The sequence below is a fragment of the Anguilla anguilla genome, chromosome 2, assembly GCF_013347855.1.
Source record: "Anguilla anguilla isolate fAngAng1 chromosome 2, fAngAng1.pri, whole genome shotgun sequence".
NCBI lineage: Eukaryota > Metazoa > Chordata > Actinopteri > Anguilliformes > Anguillidae > Anguilla > Anguilla anguilla.
The window spans coordinates 60,004,518-60,032,270 of record NC_049202.1 but is presented as its reverse complement, the minus strand read 5'-3'; the positions used below and the strand labels follow the sequence as shown (position 1 = coordinate 60,032,270).

The 27,753-nt window shown below is 40.2% G+C and overlaps 1 protein-coding gene and 1 long non-coding RNA gene across 2 annotated transcripts in view; both read left to right on the top strand.

Moving 5' to 3' along the window:
- Positions 1-27,753, top strand: part of LOC118220380 — a 38,915-nt gene that overhangs the window by 5,811 nt on the left and 5,351 nt on the right. The gene's annotated exons all lie outside the window — the stretch shown is intronic.
- LOC118221516 lies at positions 9,745-12,016 on the top strand. Its single transcript, XR_004764124.1, has 4 exons — positions 9,745-9,873; positions 10,509-10,600; positions 11,006-11,159; positions 11,501-12,016. It is a non-coding gene; the product is annotated as an uncharacterized LOC118221516 (long non-coding RNA).

The following is a 27,753-nucleotide window of genomic DNA, read 5'->3' as shown; positions in this document are numbered from 1 at the left end:
GTCCGTTACTTCTCCGTTGCTGGTCTACGACTTGGTACAACACTCTTCTAATTCTAATTCTATAGAACTGTATGAACTGTACAGATGTTTAACGTGATCGGACATTAATATATTTCGATGTAAATAAATATTTTTTTACAACAGTGCCTTGGTTTCTGTGTGGCTGATTTTATGTCGAAAGGCTATATGCTATATCTTAATGCTAAAGCTGTTCTTTGGGGATCTTCTTTTAAAGTTGAAAACTATTTTCTATTTTTCCCTGACCATAGCTCTGCAGTTCTAAAGAATTTTATTGGAAGTTAACCAGCTGCCTTGTATTCCCTCAGCAGGCAATACGCACCGAAGTAAAGGTATTTATGCAGGAAAAGGTGCAAATGATAGTGGAGCACATGTAATGGAAAAGGTGCACACCTTCACTGCACAAGAAGCCCCATTATTGCACATTACCCATAACCATTGCATTAGGTTCTTTGCACTTCACACTCCATTACCGTGGGATACCCAATGATGGCAGTTTTCCCAAATGTTGTCAGTGTTCTTAACTAATGTGCTGACTGAGCAGTTCACCTGAGTGTGGAATGAGGCATCATCAGAACATGTTAATATTTTTATATTCATATTTTTTGTGCCACAGAAAATGGTTGTGAAAAATAATCCATGTTTGCATTGTATCAAAAAACACGTCAATGATAATTGCTGCACATGTGGGACTGGTTACATTTTATAGTGCAGATCAGCCAGTCCTACTAAGCGACCACAAGCGCTGTCAAGTGAACGGTTAGACAAGCAATGGGGGAAAAATAACTCATCTTATGGCAACTGCAGGTGTCTGTCGGTATGGTGCTGGAAGCTAGCGTCAGGCAGTTTTATGGGCACAAAAATGTCATTTTCAGGGATGTGAATGCTGGGGGCCGGTGCCGCAGTAGAGCTTTAAGAGCTTTCTAGCAGCGCTACTGGAATAAAGGTGCTTTTGACGTTTGGTAATCCGCGGTAGGTGACCTATCCCAGCAGGTTTTCCACACATGCACTAGCTAAGCTCATCCGTGCTGTGTTAAAATTAGTCCTTAAACACACCACTACTTCGACACAACCCTTATGTCTAAAACAAATGTGAATGCAAATCTACAGAATAACTGTTTAGATGACCTCCCTACATGCAGGATCACCTCTTCAATGAAGGAGTCCTAGTCCTGGGTGGCAGTGTAGTATAATGGGTAAGGGGTTGGTCTTGTAGTCCAACCGGTTTGCAGGTTCAATTCCCTGTGAGGGCGCTGCCGTTGTACCCTTGAGCAAGGTATTTAAACCTTGCATTGCTTCAGTATATATCCAGCTGTATGAATGGATACAATGTAAGTCACTGGATAAGAGCGTCTGCTAAATGCCTGTAATGTAGTTCGACAAATTCTGCTTGTAAGCAAAGGTATCGGCCTTTCAAAAAAATGTTAATAAAATAAAGGAAAGAACACTTGAAATGGGAACCAAAATTAAATATTCTTTTAAAATATATCTGGCACCCAAATAGGGCCTACACTGATCCAATTCCCACCCTATTTTGGAATGTTCCTTCTGCAACCGCGTTCAACCTTAATGTCATGGTTGTCACCTTAATGTAAAAAATAGACAGTTCAAAGAGCCGTACTGTTAAAAATGTGTGATAAGATGCACTGACAAAAAAGCGATGAAAAAAATGGTAAATAAGTAAATGAAACAAGCTATGATATGAAATTACTTTTAATATTATTTCTGTAATTTTTGTGTGGTGGTGACTTTGCTGCCCCCTGCTGGTGATCCTGTGCTTCTCTCTCCCAGTGATTTGGAGTCCTGCTCCAGTGATCAGCTGCTGATGGACTGACTGACTGCCTCCACCTGTCTGTGACCCAGCATACTGTGCTGCAGAAACAGCTGGAAGGAGCTGCAGGAAAAATGGGATAACAAAACAAAATGGAGACACTTCCATTTAATTCAACAGAAAGTGGGAATGAGAAGGTCAATTGGAAGAAACAAAGATAAATAGTGCACAATAAGCAGATTAATGCTCTGACAAGTAATACTGAATATAACAATTACTTACAATTACTGAACAAATATGCAACTGGAGAATGTGAACATGTGTCAGAGGAGAGAAAGAGTGCAACATGCAATCTTTAAATGTTCAGTTTATTTTAGATAAAGAGATAGAGAAAGATTTTTGAAGAATAACAAAGGTGAGGAATGAAGGAAATAAGCTTTATTACAGTTTTTAGTCTGTGCTGTGGAATTTGGAAATGTCGTTTTTGATGAACCTTTTTTATTTGAAAGAAAAAAAATTAAGATAAGATTTAGATGCAGATCCAGTCCTGGACAGTAGGTGGCAGCAAAGCTCCGTGAAATGGTTTCTATCCGCCCATAAAAAAACTTTTAACGAACCTACCAAGACAAAAACTTGGCATTAACTCCTGTTTCCTTCTGTTTTCTCTCCTCTCTTCTTTTCAACTGTTCCTGAGTTTTCCTGTATGTCAACAATACATTGACCAAATCTGTGTGATTCCCAGCCTGGCCACTTGGACACATGGAGCCAGAGATCCTGGGGAGTCAATTTCTCACTAGACTTGAATAATAAGCTGCCTTCTCCCTTTGCGCGTAAAAATCATAATCTTTCTAAGCTGCTGTGGATAAGAACATCTGCTAAATGCTAAATGTAATGCAGTCTCTTCAGGAATGTTGTAGCGCGGTTAATATTTTATGAACATCAGCTGTATGAATCTGTCATTTCAAATATGGTTCTATGTTGGGATAAGCGAGCACACTGAACTTGCCTGGTCTGTTACCAACGTCTGGCACTGGTGCCTGCACAATTTGTGCGGATACAATTATGTTATTTCTTATTATAAGTTGCTCTGGACCAGAGATTCTGAGAAATTGACTGTAATTTGATGCACACTTAGTGCAAAAAAGGATCATTAAAAAAATTTAAAAAAATCTGAGCCGCAAAAGTGAGTCAATTAAAAATGATTTTGCAGGGAAGCCTTCTGGACCTTATCTTAAAGAATGTGAAATCAATCACGTTTTCACCTATTCTGAATCGATGCACTATTAGACGTGATTTTACTGCCACCATGAACCTCACTATCAACGCTGATAAAGGTATCGTGCAACGTTTGTCATTTTGCCGCTTTCTTTAATGTTGTGTTGAAGGGTTAAATTACATGTGATTGAGTATTGCTTTATTTATACATAATCAAGGACAATAGTAAACACTAGTGAAATCACTTCATCCTGGTTTACTTGTAGGTTAATCTGATTAACACAACAAAAACAGCAACAAAGCAGTCTATGCAAATAAAACAAGCGATAGTTGAGTAGGTACAGGTGCAATAACTAAGTTAACTAAGATAAACAGCTTACCTAACCACAACCCTAAGATTACGAAGTCAGTTAGAGAGTACAGGTGGGTAGGGAGGGATGGGGAGAGGTGCGGCCTGAAGAGGAGAGTCTTCAGTCGTCGTTTGAAGGTGGTCAGGGTCTTGGCTGTTCTGACTTCCACGGGAAGGTCATTCCACCATCGTGGAGCGGGAAGTGCAAGTGGGACAATGGAGAGGTGCCAGGCGTCCTGAGGTAGCGGAATGGAGGGGTCTGGCAGGCTTGTAGGGTTTGAAGACCAGACGAGCTGCAGCATTCTGAATGAGTTGCAGGGGTCTGATGGCAGATGCCGGTAGGCCAGCCAGAAGAGAGTTGCAGTAGTCCAGGCGGGATAGCACCATTGCTTGGACCAGGAGCTGGGTTGAGTGGGTGGTGAGAAAGGGGCGGATTCTCCGGATGTTGTACAGGAAGAATCTGCATGCCCCGGGTTATCACTGCGATGTTCTTGGAGAGGGACAGCCTGTTGTCCATCACCACTCTGAGATTCTTGGCACAGGGTGATGATGTCTAACTTAAGTTGGATAGATCTAACTTAATATCTCTAACATTAACAAATGATCCTATTTAAGTCTTATTTAAGAGTCAAATAGACTTTTACACAATATCCAGTTCAAACATTAATTTGGCCAAATAGGAGAGTTCACACAGAGAAAAAAAAACAGTTTCTGTATGAAGGCTCTCTGAACGCTAGAGAGCCTTCTCTTTTATAAGCTTACGCTTCGTAGGCGTGTCTCGCATAAAGTATAATCTTCTCCCCCTCCCTTACATCCTTAGGTTCAGCTAAACAAATCTTTTAAGGGAGAGGTTTCTATCACACTTTCCATGTAGGGCAGGGAACTGGGGCTTCACCTGTTCTCAAAGGGAGTGATGTCACCTGTACAGTGTCACGTGTGAGTTATAGGTCAGTGAGTCAGTAATCAGTGTTTCAAACGCATTCTTAACGGTGACCCTAGGGCACACACTGGTGCTGGCGATGCTGCTGGTGGTGAGGGCAACAGGAGAAAGCACAGAAGAGTGGAGTCTGATACGGTATGTCTCTTTAACTCGTTCTTCTTCTTCTCATTCTTCTTCTCGTTCTTATTTTTCCTGCCGCCTATCCCACTAACAACATGTCTCCCCATTGGACATTTTACCGGCACCCGCCAAATCTTCACCTACAGGACCCAATGAAAAACTTGCATACACACGCAAAATACCCATACCTTTTTACTCTGAAACATTTTCAGTACAAACATTTAGTCCACCTGTGGTTACAGTCTTGGGGACACAGGGTCCGAGGTTCAAGCCCAGCTGGGAATGTGTTTCTTTAACCTGCTTTTACCCTCACTAATAATTGTCTACTACTTCTCAATTATTGCTGTTGCACCATATCTACCCGCCGTTCACCGAACGTATACACTGAATTATGACGTACCGTCTGCACGTTCAGTTATTAACCGGCTGCAATATTGCAAAGCCATACGGGAGCTCTTCTGTGCTTACTGGCCTGTGTTCTTTAAAACCACGGACAGGTTTGCTAATGATATTTCACGCATTGCATAGCTATGTCATGGTGCTGCACTAACAAAGTCACAGACTGGTAAACCTCCGGTTGAAGGATTGAATCCCGCCTCGCCCTCAGGCAGATAATTTCCTCTTTTACACTAACGTTTTCTTACGCTTATATTTGCTTTACCAAAACTCACTCACGGCCACCCATATGCATTTCATGACGGAAAATGTATTCCTTTTATTCAAAAGTTACACCAGTTCACAGCTGTGCAATTTCTACTAACTACATTTCTTCACTTGGCTACTGTACAAAACCTTCTTATCAGCAAACGCCACGTTTCTACATTCATGTTACCTCGCCCTGTTCTCTATCTAGCCACATACAAACAATTACTACGTATGTACGTTCTGAAACCCCCCATTAAAACATTACATTTAAAAATATGATTCACTCATAATTATAACTACTAGTACTGAACATGAAAAAACACACCAGTGCAATAGATTTCACCCGTTACTTAACCGTCCACTTTGACAACTGGCCCTTTATAGCGACTGTTATATATACCGTTCGATAACGAATATAAGCTCGCTCATGGTCACTCCATTTACTCCGCACTATAGTCCGTGATCATGTCAACCTTCACCTACATACCCATTCTGCTAAAAACATATTGTTTCAACTACACAATTTCATAATTTCATCCTAATTAGTCTCACACTGTTGTTATTTTCTCATATGCAAAGCCTGCTGGGACATACGCGTCTGCTCCTATTCTCCATTATCATGTTTTCCGGTTCTAGTTTAGCAAAACAGCAAAGAGGATTCCTACCTGCAAATAAGCCTATCAAAATGCCTTATAAACCTTACAAACACTAAAGTGCATCTCAATGAAACAACAGACAACGGAGCAGGACAGAAGGCTACACAAGTTGCGACCTAGGGAGTTATAATTCTACGGGCTTGCTGATTCTTTTGTCAGTCAAGGCTCGTTGGATGGACGTCAAATCCGTGAGTACATACACTAGCCATATTTCATATGCGTTTCTGATACGTTTTACACATAGCCATAATCCACAACCGTTTCTTACAGGGTCACTTCGCATTTCTCACTCTCATAATAAAACGCTTTGCAAAAAGAAATATCTCATTTAAAAAAAACACGTTTTCAACGTACAAAAATGCCAAGTTACTCAAAAGTATTGATATCAAACACATTTAAATTCAGGTACAAAACTGCTGGTGAATAACTAGAGGAAGCACATTCCTCCAGAAAACATATGTTCATACTTGCTTGTCAAATTATTTTTACTAAATGTACAAGTTCTTCTATATTTGCTACTTATAATAAATACTGCATGTAAAATATATATTGTACATACATATATAGAGAACTTCTTTATCCCCATGGGGACATTTCCCTCGCAGCATGTTACATTCACATTTACGAACACACACTTATACCAAGAAACATACTATCATTCACGCAACAGAAAGGCTGGGCAGCGAAATACATAGGCTACATATCAATACAAATTGGACATATACACGCCTATTCAATAAATCTTGACTGTGAGAGAACCATCCACACATATGTTTGGCCTATCCATGTACTGCATGCTTATACACACAGGGACAAGTTACTTGAAAGAATTGAAGAAATATTGGGTAGCACTGCGTTGAAATACATCTTATGTCATTTCGGTGAGGCAAGATAGCCTATATTGTTTGTAGTACCGTAACTTGGCGTCATTTTGATATCAATACTTTTGAGTAACTTGGCATTTTTGTACGTTGAAAACGTGTTTTTTATTAGATTTATTTATACCGGTCAAAACAAGGTGAGTCGATGGTACCTTAGTGGCAACAATGCAACCCATAAACAGACTCAAGAGTTCAAAATACGAAGTCAGAGGTTTTAATAATTCAAAAATACAGCCAGCCTAAAAAAACACAGGGAGTTCAGCAAGTTTGCACTGATAAAATTTCATTAAAACAGTTTCTCTACTGTCATAAGTAGGTGGTCTCGTAACCTAAACGTTGCAGGATTGATTCCCGGATGGGACATTGCCGTTGTACCCTTAAATAAGGTACATCGCCTGCATTGCTCCAGAATATATACAACTGTATTAATGTATTCAATGTAAATGCTATGCTGTGTGAGTCGCTCTGTCGGCTAAATGCCCGTCATGTAAATGTAATAAATTCCACTTAAACGGTTCTCATTGTTTCAGTGTGTTTTTAATTTACTAAACATTCTCGTATAAGAATCGTAGAATCGTTATACGGACGGGGGGTTTTCGCATTCTCAAAATGATCTTATGCGAAACTTGTGACAATCCGAAATCTTGAAAATTCTCGAATAAGGCTTTCACATAATCAAAATGATGCCAAAAAACTCCAGTCATTACGCTGGAGCGCTATCCACATGCTCAATGCCAGGCGGACATGCTGGCGCATTAATCGGAAAGTATATCAACGTAATTCTAGCTAAAAGGCGGTGCCCCTAGTGGCGCAGCCCGTAGAGCGCTATCCATATGCTTAATTCCAACCGCGATGTTGAAGGTTCGAATCCACAGAAGGTCGCAGGTTTGCCTCGGCGGATACATCGGTACATGTGAGAAGCTGTGACAAAAAAAAAAAAAACCTTTCGGTTAATCAATTCCTCAATTCAGTGCGGGACGAGGGGGGAAAGAAGAAGAAAAAAAAAAGTGGAGTCTGACCTTGGTACCGGAGGAGCTGACGACGACGACGACAAGAGCTCTGACACTACGAGAGCAGAACACTGACAAGAACTCTGACGCTATGACTGCAAAGCGCTCTGACACTGCGAGAGCAGAACACTGACAAGAACTCTGACGCTATGACTGCAAAGCTCGCAGTGTCAGAGCGCTTTGCAGTCATAGCGTCAGAGTTCTTGTCAGTGTTCTGCGCTCTGACACTGCGAGAGCAGAACACTGACAAGAACTCTGACGCTATGACTGCAAAGCGCTCTGACACTGCGAGAGCAGAACACTGACGCTCTGACTACAAGAGCTCTGACAAGAACTCTGACGCTATGACTGCAAGCGCTCTGACACTGCGAGAGCAGAACACTGACAAGAGCTGTGACGCTGACGAGAGCAGAACACTGACAAGAACTCTGACGCTCTGACTACAAGAGCTCCATAATACTAATCCAATTTGCGAAAAATTAAATTTATACGTAGTGGAGCCAACTGAGGATATGGCTTTTCTGACTGCATACCCTGTAGAAATTAGTTCGTTGAACTAGTAGTAAGTAGTAAGAACTAGTAGAAATAGTAAACACTAAATCTTCTCCAAAATTGTCTACCCCCATTCTACCTCACCCATCTACATTTTTAGAGATGTAATATCTTTAAATAATGTGTTCATGGCCGCCAGTGATTAAAATAAACAAGCCCAAAACCGGCCAGACCCACGGTGCAACTTGAATTCTGACTGATATAGCCAGGGCAATATTTACACTGGAGACTTGATACCGCCGCATAGCTTCCAAGTCCCAGGTCAGTTGTGAATGGTTGAAATGGATTTTGAAAAGAGACACTTCATGCTACAAGCATGATAACGGGAATGACTGTGCTGTGAAGTTTAGGTAGCAAACAAGGCTGAATCATTTTGACGGAATATTCATAGAAACTATACGGTCAGATCGCGTAACGTTTCAGATAATATGTAACGTTAAAAGATTTAATTCAGTGTTCTACTGGGAGTTTCGCTGTGTGTTTCGCAAACAAACACACAAAAACCCACCTCGTATACAGACATTGTACTGTATCATGTACTGGAAACACGTTTTATATCGTCTATACTATGTAACCGAGGTGTACATTTTTGTATACCTGTCAAAACAAGGTGAGTCGATGGTACCTCAGTGGCAACGATGCAACCCAGAAACAGAAAATACGAAGTCAGAGGTTTTAATAATTCAAAAATACAGCCAGCCTAAAAAACACAGGGAGTTCAGCAAGTTTGCACTGATAAAATTTTATTAAAACAGTTTCTCTACTGTCGTAAGGAGGTGGTCTCCTAACCTGAACGTTGCAGGATTGATTCCCGGATGGGACATTGCCGTTGTACCCTTAAATAAGGTACATCGCCTGCATTGCTCCAGAATATATACAACTATATTAATGTTTTCAATGTAAATGCTATGCTGTGTGAGTCGCTCTGTCTGCTAAATGCCCGTCATGTAAATGTAATAAATTCCACTTAAACGGTTCTCATTGTTTCAGTGTGTTTTTAATTTACTAAACATTCTCGTATAAGAATAGTAGAATCGTTATACGGACATGGGGTTTTTGCATTCTCAAAATGATCTTTTACGAAACTTGTGACGATACGGTTCGGCTCCGCCCCGCCTCCGCGAAGCATTTCAGGGCGTATATATAATAAAGTGTTATCATCTACCGCCACTGATACAAAGGAAGGAACAAAACAATGAAGGCTCAATCAATTGCCGGCCCAGCCAACAGACTCTGTTGAGTCTTATAGTGATGGGAAAAGGAATCACTGTATCACCTGTTTTCTATCAGTGCACTTTCGCAATAGATTCTACCATTAACATCACTGTTAATGGCAGAATGTGGAGCCTCTCTGAAGAGCCTGCTCGTTTAATCATAGTATCACCTGTTTTCAATCAGTGCACTTTTGCAACAGATTCTACCATTAACATCACTGTTAATGGTAGAATGTGGAGCCTCTCTGAAGAGCCTCCTCATTTAATCATAGTATCACCTGTTTTCAATCAGTGCACTTTTGCAACAGGTTCTACCATTAACATCACTGTTAATGGTACTGTATAGGAATACTCACATGTACTCATCGGTGCTGGAGAAGCTGATGGTGCTGAGGGCAACACGAGAAAGCACAGAAGAGTGGAGTCTGATACGGAAGAAGATGAGCAGCAGCACAACAATCACAATGTGGCCTCCACAGAACCAGAACAGGACAGCAGACAGGTGAGAGAATTCACTGCTATTAACATTACAGGCACTTGGCACACACTGATCCAGAGTGATGGACAGTAGTGGAGATCATCAGTATTAGCCATGCTAAATGTTGGGGTACCAAGAAGGCACGCAGTTCCATTAATTATCTGTACGTGTAATGTTAACCTGACAAACAGCAATTTGTATTGTAACAGAAGAAGGTATGACAAGACATCTTACACAGCTATGCCCATAACATTACTTATAACACTATCCAAAAGGAAATCCAGATGTCCTGGACGTATAATCTCCCACGTATAATCAACCGTTATATAGCCTGATATCATTTTGGTAGGTTTTGACACAATTAAAAAATAAATTGTGTCATGCTCAGCAAAACAGGTTTTCCAGTGTGGCAGTGGAATGCAATCCCCATCCAGCCTTCCCAACATCTCACAGCCTTCATAGTCGGACATTTTGTAATGGGAAACATGGCTGTGGAGATACAAGTTAAAACGTGGGACCGTTGTACACACACATGAATTGCTTGATTGACAGACAGCCGATGTACTGATGATTGATTTTGATGTTGTTAAGGTAATGGAAAGTAGCTGAGGGAATGGATGTATTTCAGTGTTTATAAATTAAAGTTTATGTACGGAGAGGTGGAGCCAGAGGACGGTAACGTGAATCAGAAGTCTGTGAGATTCGGCAGTTTTGAACAGCATGGATCATCTCTGAGTGAACAAAATGAGAAGTAAGGACAGTACACATAATAATTGGTTATGTTCCTTCTGTACTAATCAAATTTGCGTTTCAAATCAAACTATGACTGGGGCAAAATTCACGATTTCTCCATTTGTTCCATGTGTTTTTTTTTTTTTTAAAGTGACATTCTCCTGGATTACAGCTGGGCCATTCAATGAGTCGAGTCCCCCTGTCCAAGTCAGTATAAGTACTGGGACAAATGACAATCAGCTGCTTCAAAATTTCACAGGATTACCATATTGCCATATTTATAAATTGAATAATTACCAAGACAAATGCAGAAATTGTGAATTTAGCCTCGTGGAAAAATAAGGAAAACAGGAAAAACAACTGTCTCAGTAGTTTTGCAGTAAACTTATATGGTTTAATGTTTTTTAAATTTTATTTTAATTAGGACTCCAGACAATCCTATTCCGCCTCCATGTCCATGCATAGAGAAAAGGGCACTGCCCTCCAGCACAATTTCACATTTTAAGCCTGCAAAGGCCTTGAAGTTTGACATCCCAAAAGAAAATCTACAAATCAGCGATGAAATGGAAGATCCGATAGTGAGTTAAACCTTTGGAATTATTTGTAATGATTTAGTACTTTTGTAGCATGTTTGTTTTAAAAACATTTTTAACAGATTGTTGAGTGTTACTGCCAAGTGCATTTTGGCACAAGTTTAACTGGCACAGCGTAGAATACACTTAACATGGGGTCATTCAGTGCCACAATGATGAATAGTAAATCCTGATGAACTTTTACAGCGATATCCGAGCAGGTTGGGCAGCTGCTTTAGCTCATTTGGGATGGAGTGACAACGATACAATACCCGTTTAAAAAAACTGATAGGTGAGAGATGAGGGAGCTGATAATGTGGCTTATAACATTGTTTTTGTATTGCCAGGTGGGTGTGGCCATGAGAATAGTGGAAGACCGACACAGAGTCCGTGGAACGACAGAGAGGAAAGAATGGCGATGTGGTCAGCCCTGGGACCGCAGGGAGTGGGTCAGGGCAGATTCGCGATTGCCGCGGCTTGGTGCCTGAGGTGGATGATCGAGTGGAAAGGGTTGTGGGTGAGGTGATTGCGGCAGATGTAAAAATGGTCTATGTCTGCCCTGCGAAGCATGAGATTGACCGTGTAAACGAAGATCCAGTGAAAGTGAAATGCAATGAATATGACATCCACTACAAAAAAACAAAAATGACCGTCCTCCTCGAGGGAACCATTATGATTGAACGTGACCATGGAAAGAGGTTCAAACTAAATGACAGAATTCTTAGGTCATTCATAGAATGTGACCCTGTAGGAATAAATTCTATTACCGATCAACTACTTAATTCAAAATCTGTCAGCTTGACAATTAAGAATAACGAGGTACTGCATTCTGTGAGGGTGGGTGATATGGCCTAAAATTCATATCTTCAATATGAAGTCCATCCATCCATCCATTATCTACACCCGCTTATCCTGGGCAGGGTTACACGGGAGCTGGAGCCTATCCCAGCGTGCATTGGGCAAGAGGCAGGAATACACCCTGGACAGGCAGCCAATCTATTGCAGGGCACACACACGCTTATACCTATGGGAAATTTAGCCTACCTGCATGTCTGTGGACTGTGGGAGCAAACCGGAGTACCTGGAGGAAACCCACGCGGACACGGGGAGAGCGTGCAAACTCCACACAGAAAGGCACAGGCTGAGGTTCAAACCCACGACCCTCTTGCTGTGTGGAAACAGTGCTACCCACTGCACCGCCGTGCCATATATCATGATGTAAACTTTAAAAAAATGAAAATTTGAATCATAACTTTGGTTATATAAAACTAGAAAAGTTAAGACATGGCTCGATACACAAAATTTTTTTATTGTGCAATTTTTTCATTCCTGCACCAAAGCTAACATACAAAGGTTTTTTTTCTGAAATAAAATGTATAAAGTGATTGGTATAAAATATATTTTCTCAGAAGGTAAAACATTTCAGACGGGTCATTTTTCAATTTATTTTTCGGTTCTGATTTTTCTGTCTAAACCCTATTGGTGTGGTGGACACTGGACACAATTAACTGGAACAGCTCATTCTTATTTCACAGGGTTCCAGCTGTATTGCAGTAGTTACACCTCAGGTTTTAACCCCAGCTAAGCACGCTGCAGTTGACCCAGTAGTTTTTTGTTTATTTCTTTGGGGCTTCTGGCTGGCTGTTCTTCTTTGATAAGCACTAAGGGAGCTGAACACATACCAGCCCGGATTGGGGTTGCCAGATTTACAATTAGAAGTGAAATTGCGAACAAAGTGGGATCGGGGAAGCGACGTTGGAACTGGGGGGGAGTCATTGACACAACAGTTAACACAAGAAAGTAACGGAAAATTTCCTCCAGCAATGACGCCACAAACCGGACCTGTAAAAATTATTTGAAAATTTGACATTCTAGTTGAAAAAACAGATTTCTGGCAACCCTACCCCTGATACAATCAGGAAAGTGAGGTCTGTCTGCCATCTTTCTCTTTCCTTTAACTTTTTTCCTTTTTGTTTGTTCCTAGTTTTTTTTTTTTTGCCTGGAAAGATCTTTAATTGGTTTTTATGGTGTGTCCGTTACTTCTCCGTTGCTGGTCTACGAGTTGGTACAACACTCTTCTAATTCTGATTCTATAGAACTGTATGAACTGTACTGATGTTTAACGTGATCGGACATGAATATATTTTGATGTAAATAAATATTTTTTTACAACAGTGCCGTGGTTTCTGTGTGGCTGATTTTATGTCGAAAGGCTATATGTTATATCTTAATGCTATAACTGTTCTTTGGGGATCTTCTTTTAAAGTTGAAAACTATTTTCTATTTTGACAGTAGCTCTGCAGTTCTAAAGAATTTTATTGGAAGTTAACCAGCTGCCTTATATTCCCTCAGCAGGCAATACGCACCGAAGTAAAGGTATTTATGCAGGAAAAGGTGCAAATGATAGTGGAGCACATGTAATGGAAAAGGTGCACACCTTCACTGCACAAGAAGCCCCATTATTGCACATTACCCATAACCATTGCATGAGGTTCTTTGCACTTCACACTCCATTACTGTAGGATACCCAATGATGGCAGTTTTCCCAAATGTTGTCAGTGTTCTTAACTAATGTGCTGACTGAGCAGTTCACCTGAGTGTGGATGAGGCATTATCAGAACATGTTAATATTTTTATATTCATATTTTTTGTGCCACAGAAAATGGTTGTGAAAAATAATCCATGTTTGCATTGTATCAAAAAACACGTCAATGATAATTGCTGCACATGTGGGACTGGTTACATTTTATAGTGCAGATCAGCCAGTCCTACTAAGCGACCACAAGCGCTGTCAAGTGAACGGTTAGACAAGCAATGGGGGAAAAATAACTCATCTTATGGCAACTGCAGGTGTCTGTCGGTATGATGCTGGAAGCTAGCGTCAGGCAGTTTTATGGGCACAAAAATGTCATTTTCAGGGATGTGAATGCTGGGGGCCGGTGCCCCAGTAGAGCTTTAAGAGCTTTCTAGCAGCGCTGCTGGAATAAAGGTGCTTTTGACATTTGGTAATCCGCGGTAAGTGACCTATCCCAGCAGGTTTTCCACACATGCACTAGCTAAGCTCATCCGTGCTGTGTTAAAATTAGTCCTTAAACACACCACTACTTTGACACAACCCTTATGTCTAAAACAAATGTGAATGCAAATCTACAGAATAACTGTTTAGATGACCTCCCTACATGCAGGATCACCTCTTCAATGAAGGAGTCCTAGTCCTGGGTGGCAGTGTAGTATAATAGGGAAGCGGTTGGTCTTGTAATCTAACAGTCGCAGGTTCAATTCCCCGTTAGGACACTGCCGTTGTACCCTTGAGCAAGGTAGTTAAACCTTGCACTGCTTCAGTATATATCCAGCTGTATAAATGGATACAATGTAAGTCACTCTGGATAAGAGCGTCTGCTAAATGCCTGTAATGTAGTTCGACGAATTCTGCTTGTAAGCAAAGAACTCGGCTTTTCAAAAAAATGTTAATAAAATAAAGGAAAGAACGCTTGAAATGGGAACCAAAATTAAATATTCTTTTAAAATATATCTGGCACCCAAAAAGGGCCTACACTGATCCAATTCTCACCCAATTTTGGAATGTTCCTTCTGCAACCGCGTTCAACCTTAATGCACGATAGAATAGAGAGGGGAGGGAACAGGGGCGGGGATGGGATGGCGTGGGCAATGTGAAGTAGGCTATGCGTTTACCTGTCTGTTGTAGCCTGTTTAACGCATGTGTTTATCTCTTTAGTGCGCAATGTTTTAGGACTTGTATGAAACATCTAAACGAATGATTTTAATATGTTCCATGGGTCTCATATGTAAACACACACTATGGGATTTGCGTCTTAGAAGTGGCACAATATTTGAATGCAAAGGTCATCCTGCAATCGGGCTTCCCACTGCTGTCCGAGAAATCCCACGGTGCACATTTCTTGAGTATGCAGCTGCATTAAATATGTCAGAGGGTGAGATTAAGACTGTTTCTACACCTAGTTCGTATGCTAAAGTCCGAACCAGAGTCCGAACCAATTCCTTATACGAAGCTTGTGACTGTACGAAATCCTTATACGAAACTTCTGACTGCCCGAAATCCTTATATGAAAATTGCGACTATCAGAAAGCCTTATACGAAGTATGTCACTCCGAGTGCTGTGAAATGAGTCCCTTGCTTGGAATGTATCAAGGGTTCTGGTAGTCACAGGTTTCGTATAAGGACTTTGCATAGTCAAAATTCTCATAAAAGGCAGAGAATAGTCAGAATTCTCGTATATGTCCGCGCCAAGTCAAAATGCTCGTGTAAATCTTTCGTATAGGGCCCCGCCGAGTTAAAATTCTCGGATAAGACCAGCCAAAACTCTCGTATATGGCTGCGCCTCGTCAAAACTCTCGTAGGCTACAGTGGGCTCCAGAATGATTGGCATCCTTAATAAAAATGAAGAAAAAAGGCTGCATAAAATAAATGACAGATAATAATCTATATGTTATGTTCAAACATATGGGAAAACTATATACCTTTATTTAAATACATTTACTCTCATGCTTCAATGTTATTTTTATTAAGTTATCTAATTTTTTCTGAAAACCATAGGTGCCATATTTATTGGCACCCCTAACAATTATTGTAAGTAAAATCAAACAAAATGAAATTGGCAATACAATTGTACTTAGTTTAGTTAATCTCAGTCTAAAGGAACTGTAGTGTCATTCCATCACTTCCAGTTTCACTAGAGAATAAAAATGAGGTAACAAGCATACAAAATCCCTTTGTCATCCATCAGCATGGGAAAAGCCAAATAACTGTCAATTCAGGAGAGACCGACGGTAATTTACCGTCACTTAAGACACTTTTAAGTCTGGTAATGGGTACAAAAAGACATAAACGGCTAAACATACCACTTTGCACTGTAAGGGCAATAATAAAAAGTTGTAAAACATGTGGTATGGTTGCAAACTTGTCACGAATAGGAAGCAAGTGCATGGTGTCCCCACAGACGGTGAGGAAGATGGTGAGATGGGCCATTAATAACCCAAGGATCACTGTTTAAAAATTTCAGAGATTGGTTTATTTCTTGCGGTCAACAAGTCTAAAAAGAGACATAAAATGGCACCTCCATACCAACTAACTCTTTGGAAGGGTGGCACGAAGACAGCCCTTCCTGAGCACAATAAACAAAACCAAGAATCTGGAGCTTGCCAAACCCCATTGGAATTATGACTGGAAGAGAGTGCCATTGTCATACCTTCTGAAAGGTATACCTTTAAAAAGGGTGGTCTGAGGAATTCGTAAGGTGTCCCTTAGCGATGCGCTCCGCTCATCCTGTCACAGTTTTAGCCTTGTTAAGCCAACATTTTGCTTTTCAAATCGACAGTTGTACTACAGTGCACATCTAGTAGCACTGCATGCGAAAATGACATAGTTTAATATTAACTTTACAAAAATTAATTATCCAATCAACGTTTCTGTGCATAGCACGTCATGAGAATGTTGTCGTTTTACCTGTCTATTCCCATCATTGTGGTAATTAAGTAGGCTATAGGGCCTATCCATAATACTAATCCAATTTCTGAAGAAAAAAATTAAAATTAATTTATATGTAGTGGAGCTAACTGAGGATATGACCTTTCTGAAAGCATACCCTGTAGAAATTACTTTGTGTGTGAGTCAATGATCATACTGACTTGGGACAAACCGCCGGTTTATTAAGAATGTAAAACCCGTGTGAGCAAAGCCGACGTTGAGTGAGTATACTTCCTTGACCGAACTAAAGCACGTTGATCTGCCTAACCATAAACACACATACAGGTACGGTGGCTCATAATAAACAAACAGGACAAATGATCTACATCCCTTCCATGTAAAACAAAATAGCACTGGGTAAATATCTACATTACAGAACATTTCTTTCTTACCATGTTGTTTTACGATTTTCAGTAAACAACCCAATAATGATATTCTTGGTTAAACTTAAGACTATCCAACAGCAAATCAAGGTGGATGAACACATCACTTTTACAGGTAGGCCTATTCATAAGGCATACCTGGTATAGAATTAATCATGATCAATTTACACAGACGCGCTTTTGCCTTTCATCTACGATCATTTTTGCACTGCAGAGAAAAGTCCGCGGGAATCGGTGGATATGCTGCTACAGTTGCCTATATATTGTGTGACAAAAGCAAATTAACATTAGACCTTTGTTTCTAAAAGAACAAAATGATTCACCCATATGTTGCCTATATCCATTTTCCTTGGCTTCCAAGAAGTCGTCCCAGACTATGGCTTATATGTCCCGATTTGTTCCGTGGCGGAGTACTCTTCTATAATACGATTAGCCAACAAGAGTAAAATACCGAAATAAACTTACATTAAAAAAAAAAAAAAATCCTTAAATTTTAAGGATAAAAAAAATTACATAGGCACTTTGCTTTTGATGCTATTAATGGGGACATATTGCAGATATTAGTACTAATATATTTTATGTAACACTCACTCTAAGTAGCAAAAGGTGGCTAAGCCTGTTCTCTCTATAGAAACGATAAAGAACGAGGCTTCTGCTGCGAAAATTGCGACCCGAAATTCTGGTGAGATTCAGAAGCTGAACCGCAGACGGACAGTCAATCGTGGTTCGTCTGTTCCAAAACTTTGCACACAGAAAATCTTTGGAACTTAGTCGACACCGCGACTTAAATCCATTGGCTTGAGACTGTAGGAGAGGTGCACCCACAACGCCGGGTTGGAACAGTGAGAAGACCGAACTTTCGACTTAATTCCTGGAATATCCGAACAGTAGCCTACAGAGGTGAGGCATGCGACCGACCAAACCCGAAATCTTAACATTTAGAGATGCCGAGCAATCGACGCATTTTGTACACCTGCGAGAAGAGAAACCTCCTGGTCACAGAGTGCGCTGGAGCGCTATCCACATGCTCAATGTCAGCCGCGACGTCTACGGTTAGAATCCACATGCTCAATGCCAGCCGGGTGTGATGAGGCGGACATGCTGGCGCAGCCGCTCCGCTGTACGGGTTCGCAGGAAGGTGTGCAGCGCCAGCTCCTCCTGCTCCGCTGCGCCGAACTGCGGATAGCCCCGGCGTGCGTGGAGCCACACGTCTGCCGCTACCGTTCCCCCAGCTTTCTTCCTCATAGCAGCAGCGGTTCGCCCAGCTTGCGTCAGTGGAGCGTCGTTGCCAGTAGCGCCGTTCAAGCGCCGCCGTTAATGACTGGATTCTCAAAATTATCTTATACGAAACTTGTGACAATCCGAAATTTTCAAAATTCTCGAATAAGGCTTTCACATAATCAAAATGATGTCATTTAAAGGTAGTACCCTTAAATAAGGTACTTCGCCTGCATAGCTCCAGAATATATACAACTGTATTAATGTATTCAATGTAAATGCTATGCTGTGTGAGTCGCTCTGTCTGCTAAATGCCTGTTATGTAAACTTAATAAATTCCACTCAAACGGTTCTCATTGTTTCAGTGTGTTTTTAATTTACTAAACATTCTCGTATAAGAATAGTAGAATCTTTATACGGACGGGGGGCCTGACGGTCGGAGGTCCGACGGTCGGTTTTCGCAATTATCTTATACGAAACTTGTGACAATCCGAGATCTTCAAAATTCTCTCAAAAGGCTTTCACATAAACAAAACGATAATCGGTAAATATATCACCGTCATTCTAGCTTCTTCGAAGGCGAGGCCCTGGTGGCGCAGCCCGTAGAGCGCTACCCACATGCTCAATGCCTGTCAACACGAGGTCTGCGGTTCGAATCCGACCATCGAACGGTTCTTTCGCTCATATCTCAGTTCTTCCTGTCTCTTTACATTGCCCTATCCAATGCAGCTGAAAGGAAAAAATATATATATTTAGAAAGAAATTCTCGGTTAAGGGGGTGCGGTAGGGGTGGGGTGAGGCAAAAAGGGGGTAGACAATTATGGATGAGATGTTCAGGGGGTGCGGTAGAATGGGGGGTGCGGTAGGGCTGAGGGGGTAGACAATTATGGAGGGGTGAAGGGGTAGACAATTATGGAGGGGGGGTGCGGTAGGGGTGAGGGGGTATTAATGCAAATAATGCATTAATGTACTCAATGTAAATATTATGCCCGGTTGGGGCTCCCCGAAAAATAATGTATTAATGTACTCAATGTAAATGCTCTGCCGGGGACGGGTGGCCGTCCCCGGCATAGCATTTACATTGAGTACATTAATACAGTTGTGTATATTCAATGTAAATGATATTACATTACATTACATTAATGTATTCAATGTAAATACTATGCCCGGTTGGGGTTCCCCGAAAAATAATGCATTAATGTACTCAATGTAAATACTATGCCCGGTTGGGGCTCCCCGAAAAATAATGTATTAATGTACTCAATGTAAATGCTCTGCCGGGGACGGGTGGCCGTCCCCGGCATAGCATTTACATTGAGTACATTAATACAGTTGTGTATATTCAATGTAAATGATATTACATTACATTACATTAATGTATTCAATGTAAATACTATGCCCGGTTGGGGTTCCCCGAAAAATAATGCATTAATGTACTCAATGTAAATACTATGCCCGGTTGGGGCTCCCAGAAAAATAATGTATTAATGTACTCAATGTAAATGCTCTGCCGGGGTCGGGTGGCCGTCCCCGGCATAGCATTTACATTGAGTACATTAATAAAGTTGTGTATATTCAATGTAAATGATATTACATTACATTACATTAATGTATTCAACGTAAATACTATGCCCGGTTGGGGCTCCCCGAAAAATAATGTATTAATGTACTCAATGTAAATGCTCTGCCGGGGACGGGTGGCCGTCCCCGGCATAGCATTTACATTGAGTACATTAATACAGTTGTGTATATTCAATGTAAATGATATTACATTACATTACATTACATTAATGTATTCAATGTAAATACTATGCCCGGTTGGGGTTCCCCGAAAAATAATGCATTAATGTACTCAATGTAAATACTATGCCCGGTTGGGGCTCCCCGAAAAATAATGTATTAATGTACTCAATGTAAATGCTCTGCGGGGACGGGTGGCCGTCCCCGGCATACCATTTACATTGAGTACATTAATACAGTTGTGTATATTCAATGTAAATGATATTACATTACATTACATTAATGTATTCAATGTAAATACTATGCCCGGTTAGGGTTCCCCGAAAAATAATGCATTAATGTACTCAATGTAAATACTATGCCCGGTTGGGGCTCCCCGAAAAATAATGTATTAATGTACTCAATGTAAATGCTCTGCCGGGGACGGGTGGCCGTCCCCGGCATAGCATTTAAATTGAGTACATTAATACCGTTGTGTATATTCAATGTAAATGATATTACATTACATTACATTAATGTATTCAATGTAAATACTATGCCCGGTTGGGGCTCCCCGAAAAATAATGTATTAATGTACTCAATGTAAATGCTCTGCCGGGACGGGTGGCCGTCCCCGGCATAGCATTTACATTGAGTACATTAATACAGTTGTGTATATTCAATGTAAATGATATTACATTACATTACATTAATGTATTCAATGTAAATACTATGCCCGGTTGGGGTTCCCCGAAAAATAATGCATTAATGTACTCAATGTAAATACTATGCCCGGTTGGGGCTCCCCGAAAAATAATGTATTAATGTACTCAATGTAAATGCTCTGCCGGGGACGGGTGGCCGTCCCCGGCATAGCATTTACATTGAGTACATTAATACAGTTGTGTATATTCAATGTAAATGATATTACATTACATTACATTAATGTATTCAATGTAAATACTATGCCCGGTTGGGGCTCCCCGAAAAATAATGTATTAATGTACTCAATGTAAATGCTCTGCCGGGGACGGGTGGCCGTCCCCGGCATAGCATTTACATTGAGTACATTAATACAGTTGTGTATATTCAATGTAAATGATATTGCATTACATTACATTAATGTATTCAATGTAAATACTATGCCCGGTTGGGGTTCCCCGAAAAATAATGCATTAATGTACTCAATGTAAATACTATGCCCGGTTGGGGCTCCCCGAAAAATAATGTATTAATGTACTCAATGTAAATGCTCTGCCGGGGACGGGTGGCCGTCCCCGGCATAGCATTTACATTGAGTACATTAATACAGTTGTGTATATTCAATGTAAATGATATTACATTACATTACATTAATGTATTCAATGTAAATACTATGCCCGGTTGGGGCTCCCCGAAAAATAATGTATTAATGTACTCAATGTAAATGCTCTGCCGGGGACGGGTGGCCGTCCCCGGCATAGCATTTACATTGAGTACATTAATACAGTTGTATATATTCAATGTAAATGATATTACATTACATTACATTAATGTATTCAATGTAAATACTATGCCCGGTTGGGGTTCCCCGAAAAATAATGCATTAATGTACTCAATGTAAATACTATGCCCGGTTGGGGCTCCCCGAAAAATAATGTATTAATGTACTCAATGTAAATGCTCTGCCGGGGACGGGTGGCCGTCCCCGGCATAGCATTTACATTGAGTACATTAATACAGTTGTGTATATTCAATGTAAATGATATTACATTACATTACATTAATGTATTCAATGTAAATACTATGCCCGGTTGGGGTTCCCCGAAAAATAATGCATTAATGTACTCAATGTAAATACTATGCCCGGTTTGGGCTCCCCGACCGGGCATAGCATTTACATTAAATAGATTAATACAGTTGTATATTTTCCGGTCCTTACCGTCCCGTCCTGGGCCGGGGAAGGGGAGCAGGACGTGCGGGGATCCCCGTCTGGGGCCGGGCCTGGCTGGGCCGGGCCGGGGATCCCCGACTGGAATATATACATCTGTATTAATGTATTCAATGTAAATGCTATGCCGGGGACGGGTGGCCGTCCCCGGCATAGCATTTACATTGAGTACATTAATACAGTTGTGTATATTCAATGTAAATGATATTACATTACATTACATTAATGTATTCAACGTAAATACTATGCCCGGTTGGGGCTCCCCGAAAAATAATGTATTAATGTACTCAATGTAAATGCTCTGCCGGGGACGGGTGGCCGTCCCGGCATAGCATTTACATTGAGTACATTAATGCAGTTGTGTATATTCAATGTAAATGATATTACATTACATTACATTACATTAATGTATTCAATGTAAATACTATGCCCGGTTGGGGTTCCCCGAAAAATAATGCATTAATGTACTCAATGTAAATACTATGCCCGGTTGGGGCTCCCCGAAAAATAATGTATTAATGTACTCAATGTAAATGCTCTGCCGGGGACGGGTGGCCGTCCCCGGCATACCATTTACATTGAGTACATTAATACAGTTGTGTATATTCAATGTAAATGATATTACATTACATTACATTAATGTATTCAATGTAAATACTATGCCCGGTTAGGGTTCCCCGAAAAATAATGTATTAATGTACTCAATGTAAATGCTCTGCCGGGGACGGGTGGCCGTCCCCGGCATAGCATTTAAATTGAGTACATTAATACCGTTGTGTATATTCAATGTAAATGATATTACATTACATTACATTAATGTATTCAATGTAAATACTATGCCCGGTTGGGGTTCCCCGAAAAATAATGCATTAATGTACTCAATGTAAATACTATGCCCGGTTGGGGCTCCCCGAAAAATAATGTATTAATGTACTCAATGTAAATGCTCTGCCGGGGACGGGTGGCCGTCCCCGGCATAGCATTTACATTGAGTACATTAATACAGTTGTGTATATTCAATGTAAATGATATTACATTACATTACATTAATGTATTCAATGTAAATACTATGCCCGGTTGGGGCTCCCCGAAAAATAATGTATTAATGTACTCAATGTAAATGCTCTGCCGGGGACGGGTGGCCGTCCCCGGCATAGCATTTACATTGAGTACATTAATACAGTTGTGTATATTCAATGTAAATGATATTGCATTACATTACATTAATGTATTCAATGTAAATACTATGCCCGGTTGGGGTTCCCCGAAAAATAATGCATTAATGTACTCAATGTAAATACTATGCCCGGTTGGGGCTCCCCGAAAAATAATGTATTAATGTACTCAATGTAAATGCTCTGCCGGGGACGGGTGGCCGTCCCCGGCATAGCATTTACATTGAGTACATTAATACAGTTGTGTATATTCAATGTAAATGATATTACATTACATTACATTAATGTATTCAATGTAAATACTATGCCCGGTTGGGGCTCCCCGAAAAATAATGTATTAATGTACTCAATGTAAATGATCTGCCGGGGACGGGTGGCCGTCCCCGGCATAGCATTTACATTGAGTACATTAATACAGTTGTGTATATTCAATGTAAATGATATTACATTACATTACATTACATTAATGTATTCAATGTAAATACTATGCCCGGTTGGGGTTCCCCGAAAAATAATGCATTAATGTGCTCAATGTAAATACTATGCCCGGTTGGGGCTCCCCGAAAAATAATGTATTAATGTACTCAATGTAAATGCTCTGCCGTTGACGGGTGGCCGTCCCCGGCATACCATTTACATTGAGTACATTAATACAGTTGTGTATATTCAATGTAAATGATATTACATTACATTACATTAATGTATTCAATGTAAATACTATGCCCGGTTAGGGTTCCCCGAAAAATAATGCATTAATGTACTCAATGTAAATACTATGCCCGGTTGGGGCTCCCCGAAAAATAATGTATTAATGTACTCAATGTAAATGCTCTGCCGGGGACGGGTGGCCGTCCCCGGCATAGCATTTAAATTGAGTACATTAATACCGTTGTGTATATTCAATGTAAATGATATTACATTACATTACATTAATGTATTCAATGTAAATACTATGCCCGGTTGGGGCTCCCCGAAAAATGATGTATTAATGTACTCAATGTAAATGCTCTGCCGGGGACGGGTGGCCGTCCCCGGCATAGCATTTACATTGAGTACATTAATACAGTTCTGTATATTCAATGTAAATGATATTACATTACATTACATTAATGTATTCAATGTAAATACTATGCCCGGTTGGGGTTCCCCGAAAAATAATGCATTAATGTACTCAATGTAAATACTATGCCCGGTTGGGGCTCCCCGAAAAATAATGTATTAATGTACTCAATGTAAATGCTCTGCCGGGGACGGGTGGCCGTCCCCGGCATAGCATTTACATTGAGTACATTAATACAGTTGTGTATATTCAATGTAAATGATATTGCATTACATTACATTAATGTATTCAATGTAAATACTATGCCCGGTTGGGGCTCCCCGAAAAATAATGTATTAATGTACTCAATGTAAATGCTCTGCCGGGGACGGGTGGCCGTCCCCGGCATAGCATTTACATTGAGTACATTAATACAGTTGTGTATATTCAATGTAAATGATATTGCATTACATTACATTAATGTATTCAATGTAAATACTATGCCCGGTTGGGGTTCCCCGAAAAATAATGCATTAATGTACTCAATGTAAATACTATGCCCGGTTGGGGCTCCCCGAAAAATAATGTATTAATGTACTCAATGTAAATGCTCTGGCCGGGGACGGGTGGCCGTCCCCGGCATAGCATTTACATTGAGTACATTAATACAGTTGTGTATATTCAATGTAAATGATATTACATTACATTACATTAATGTATTCAATGTAAATACTATGCCGGTTGGGGCTCCCCGAAAAATAATGTATTAATGTACTCAATGTAAATGCTCTGCCGGGGACGGGTGGCCGTCCCCGGCATAGCATTTACATTGAGTACATTAATACAGTTGTGTATATTCAATGTAAATGATATAACATTACATTACATTAATGTATTCAATGTAAATACTATGCCCGTTTGGGGTTCCCCGAAAAATAATGCATTAATGTACTCAATGTAAATACTATGCCCGGTTGGGGCTCCCCGAAAAATAATGTATTAATGTACTCAATGTAAATGCTCTGCCGGGGACGGGTGGCCGTCCCCGGCATAGCATTTACATTGAGTACATTAATACAGTTGTGTATATTCAATGTAATTGATATTACATTACATTACATCTATGTATTCAATGTAAATACTATGCCCGGTTGGGGTTCCCCGAAAAATAATGCATTAATGTACTCAATGTAAATACTATGCCCGGTTGGGGCTCCCCGAAAAATAATGTATTAATGTACTCAATGTAAATGCTCTGCCGGGGACGGGTGGCCGTCCCCGGCATAGCATTTACATTGAGTACATTAATACAGTTGTGTATATTCAATGTAAATGATATTACATTACATTACATTAATGTATTCAATGTAAATACTATGCCCGGTTGGGGCTCCCCGAAAAATAATGTATTAATGTACTCAATGTAAATGCTCTGCCGGGGACGGGTGGCCGTCCCCGGCATAGCATTTACATTGAGTACATTAATACAGTTGTGTATATTCAATGTAAATGATATTACATTACATTACATTAATGTATTCAATGTAAATACTATGCCCGGTTGGGGCTCCCCGAAAAATAATGTATTAATGTACTCAATGTAAATGCTCTGCCGGGGACGGGTGGCCGTCCCCGGCATAGCATTTACATTGAGTACATTAATACAGTTGTGTATATTCAATGTAAATGATATTACATTACATTACATTAATGTATTCAATGTAAATACTATCCCCGGTTGGGGTTCCCCGAAAAATAATGCATTAATGTACTCAATGTAAATACTATGCCCGGTTGGGGCTCCCCGAAAAATAATGTATTAATGTACTCAATGTAAATGCTCTGCCGGGGACGGGTGGCCGTCCCCGGCATAGCATTTACATTGAGTACATTAATACAGTTGTGTATATTCAATGTAAATGATATAACATTACATTACATTAATGTATTCAATGTAAATACTATGCCCGGTTGGGGTTCCCCGAAAAATAATGCATTAATGTACTCAATGTAAATACTATGCCCGGTTGGGGCTCCCCGAAAAATAATGTATTAATGTACTCAATGTAAATGCTCTGCCGGGGACGGGTGGCCGTCCCCGGCATAGCATTTACATTGAGTACATTAATACAGTTGTGTATATTCAATGTAAATGATATTACATTACATTACATTAATGTATTCAATGTAAATACTATGCCCGGTTGGGGTTCCCCGAAAAATAATGCATTAATGTACTCAATGTAAATACTATGCCCGGTTGGGGCTCCCCGAAAAATAATGTATTAATGTACTCAATGTAAATGCTCTGCCGGGGACGGGTGGCCGTCCCCGGCAGAGCATTTACATTGAGTACATTAATACAGTTGTGTATATTCAATGTAAATGATATTACATTACATTACATTAATGTATTCAATGTAAATACTATGCCCGGTTGGGGCTCCCCGAAAAATAATGTATTAATGTACTCAATGTAAATGCTCTGCCGGGGACGGGTGGCCGTCCCCGGCATAGCATTTACATTGAGTACATTAATACAGTTGTGTATATTCAATGTAAATGATATTACATTACATTACATTAATGTATTCAATGTAAATACTATGCCCGGTTGGGGTTCCCCGAAAAATAATGCATTAATGTACTCAATGTAAATACTATGCCCGGTTGGGGCTCCCCGAAAAATAATGTATTAATGTACTCAATGTAAATGCTCTGCCGGGGACGGGTGGCCGTCCCCGGCATAGCATTTACATTGAGTACATTAATACAGTTGTGTATATTCAATGTAAATGATATTACATTACATTACATCTATGTATTCAATGTAAATACTATGCCCGGTTGGGGTTCCCCGAAAAATAATGCATTAATGTACTCAATGTAAATACTATGCCCGGTTGGGGCTCCCCGAAAAATAATGTATTAATGTACTCAATGTAAATGCTCTGCCGGGGACGGGTGGCCGTCCCCGGCATAGCATTTACATTGAGTACATTAATACAGTTGTGTATATTCAATGTAAATGATATTACATTACATTACATTAATGTATTCAATGTAAATACTATGCCCGGTTGGGGCTCCCCGAAAAATAATGTATTAATGTACTCAATGTAAATGCTCTGCCGGGGACGGGTGGCCGTCCCCGGCATAGCATTTACATTGAGTACATTAATACAGTTGTGTATATTCAATGTAAATGATATTACATTACATTACATTAATGTATTCAATGTAAATACTATGCCCGGTTGGGGCTCCCCGAAAAATAATGTATTAATGTACTCAATGTAAATGCTCTGCCGGGGACGGGTGGCCGTCCCCGGCATAGCATTTACATTGAGTACATTAATACAGTTGTGTATATTCAATGTAAATGATATTACATTACATTACATTAATGTATTCAATGTAAATACTATGCCCGGTTGGGGTTCCCCGAAAAATAATGCATTAATGTACTCAATGTAAATACTATGCCCGGTTGGGGCTCCCCGAAAAATAATGTATTAATGTACTCAATGTAAATGCTCTGCCGGGGACGGGTGGCCGTCCCCGGCATAGCATTTACATTGAGTACATTAATACAGTTGTGTATATTCAATGTAAATGATATAACATTAC